Here is a 2,400-nt window from a genome sequence, read left to right on the forward strand (position 1 = left end):
AGGCAAATATGTAGATGTGTTTCTCCCAAGGCAAGAAATCAACAAATGAGTTATAGGGGCAAAGGAATGCCATCATTAGGACATGTTCTTTGATACCATGTCACATTAGGATGGTAACTCCTAAAATTGATTTTTCCATTAGCATAACCATTAATATATAAAATAGAATTGTGACCCTTGGGATTCATATTCCCAAGTCTTTTCCTATTCTAGGTTCACTATTTACGTATTTACATAAATTTAGTGAATCATAGAGGATTAGGTGTCCAACATTTTACTTAACATGCATGAAATATTTGATTTGTAATCCACATTAAATATCTCATTGTTATTAATATTTTTTAAAATATTATATATCAACTTCATGTTAGAAGTGGAATAAATGACACATCTCACAATGAAAAGCGAAAAATATAAGTTTTTTTTTTTAATTTAAATTACTTTATTTTTTTATACAAAATTGATATAAAAGTATGGAAATTGAAATATTTCTTTTATGACTACAACTGTAATATTTTTTTGTTATTAATATATTTTAATCTTATATATTACGTTTCAATGAACATTAAATCAATTACACATCATGTTATATCAATAATATTATTTTTACATGATGAAATTCATATTCCCCTCATACTAAAAATGAATCACATATATTTTTAAATGTACCATTACAAGACAACATCTCCCTCATAGATGAGAGGCACTTTACATCCTAGTATGGGAGAGATGTATTTCGTTATATCAAAAGAAATAAAATAACTCTTACTTAACAAAAATGTTAATAAAAAAACAATTTATCAATATGGAACATATTAATAACAAAAAAATATGCCAATGTCTACTATAAATAAAATATTTCAGTTTCCACCTTAAATACATAACTTTACACAATTTTATGTATGAAGAGAGGAAATAATTGATAAAAAAAATTCTTATTTCTTTTTAAGTGCTTTTATTTTCAACTTTTTGGTGTGAGGAACATGTGTAATCAATTTAATGTCCACCTTAAATAACATAATTTCACATTAACTTTATTTAGTGTGATGAAGTAATTGAAAAGTAATTGGTAGTAAGAAAATTATAATTTCTCCTTTCGGGGCAGCGCCCCGAGAAAAAAAATGGACCCTATATTAGGTGGGAAAACCTACCTATGGTTTTGTGCATAGATTCCGCACATGGTTTTGGGCATGATGGTTTTCTGCCCATGGTATATTTTAGATCATGTCAAGGGAACTACAGTTATGGTCTAATCCAGGGTTAATGGATTGGGTTTTATGGATGCTTCGGCATGTGCATATATGTATTGTAACATTGAAAGAAATATAATGAAAAATCAATCTGGTAGTCCCAGTTTTGGGATCCAAGGGAAAATTTATGTGTATATCTATTTTATGTTTTATGCTCTCGCCATTGTTTATTTTCCTTTTTTTTAAGAATTAGTTTGTAGGTAATTTCTATACATGGTCAAAACCTACATTTGGTATCAGAGATGTTTTGGCTTCAAGGGGAGGCCTTTGATGCTGTGGGGTTTTTCTTGGGCCTGTGGTAGACCCTGTTCAATGGGATATCTGTGGGATCAATTCTTGCGGTGAAAGAAGATTGTGAACAGTGGAAAGATAGAGATCGATAAATTTAATGGTCAGAGTTTTGATTTGCGGAAACACAAGATGAAGGATCTGTTGGTGGATAAATATCACTGGATCACGGTAAATCTGGGTATTAAACCAACGACAATGCCCGATGAAGACTAGAAGCAGTTGGATTGGAAAACAAAGAGCACAATATGGTTGTGTATCTTAGATTCAATATTGTTGAATGTATCAAGAGAAGCTTCAATGAAGGCTTTGTGGGACAAGTTAAGGACTTTGTACCAATCCAAGTCTTTGGTGAATAAACTGTTCCTACGGAAAAAGTTGTATAACCTGAGGGTGAAGGATGGAGACTCTATGATGGAGCATCTGAACGCCTTTAATGTTGTGGTAAGCCAGTTGTTATTTGGTAATATTAAAATTTCAGATGAAGGTAAGTGCATTAGTTTGTTGTGTTCTCTACTAGATTTGTTGGATAGTCTAGTTGTTGCAATAGGTAGCAATACAACTACCTTGCAATTTGATGAAATAGTCTCATCCTTGTTGTTGCAGGAGATGAGATGGAAAAATATGGAGGGCCAAAATGGAGATGCATTGTTTGTATGATGATAGTCCTAAAACAGAAACAAAAATAAGTCCTTGAGTGGGAGATCTAAATCTAGAGGGAGATCTAAATCTCTAGGAAAACCAGTAAGGGTGTATTGGGAATTCTGAAAGGAAGAGCACTTTAGAAAAGAATATATATCTGAATCTCCTGAGAAAGGAAATGGATTTGATGGTGCACCTTCTATAGGGATGAAAACCACCT

The sequence above is a fragment of the Pinus tabuliformis genome, chromosome 4_2, assembly GCF_031772625.1.
Source record: "Pinus tabuliformis cultivar Carrire ecotype Pingquan chromosome 4_2, CPIR1, whole genome shotgun sequence".
NCBI classification, from domain to species: Eukaryota; Viridiplantae; Streptophyta; class Pinopsida; order Pinales; family Pinaceae; genus Pinus; species Pinus tabuliformis.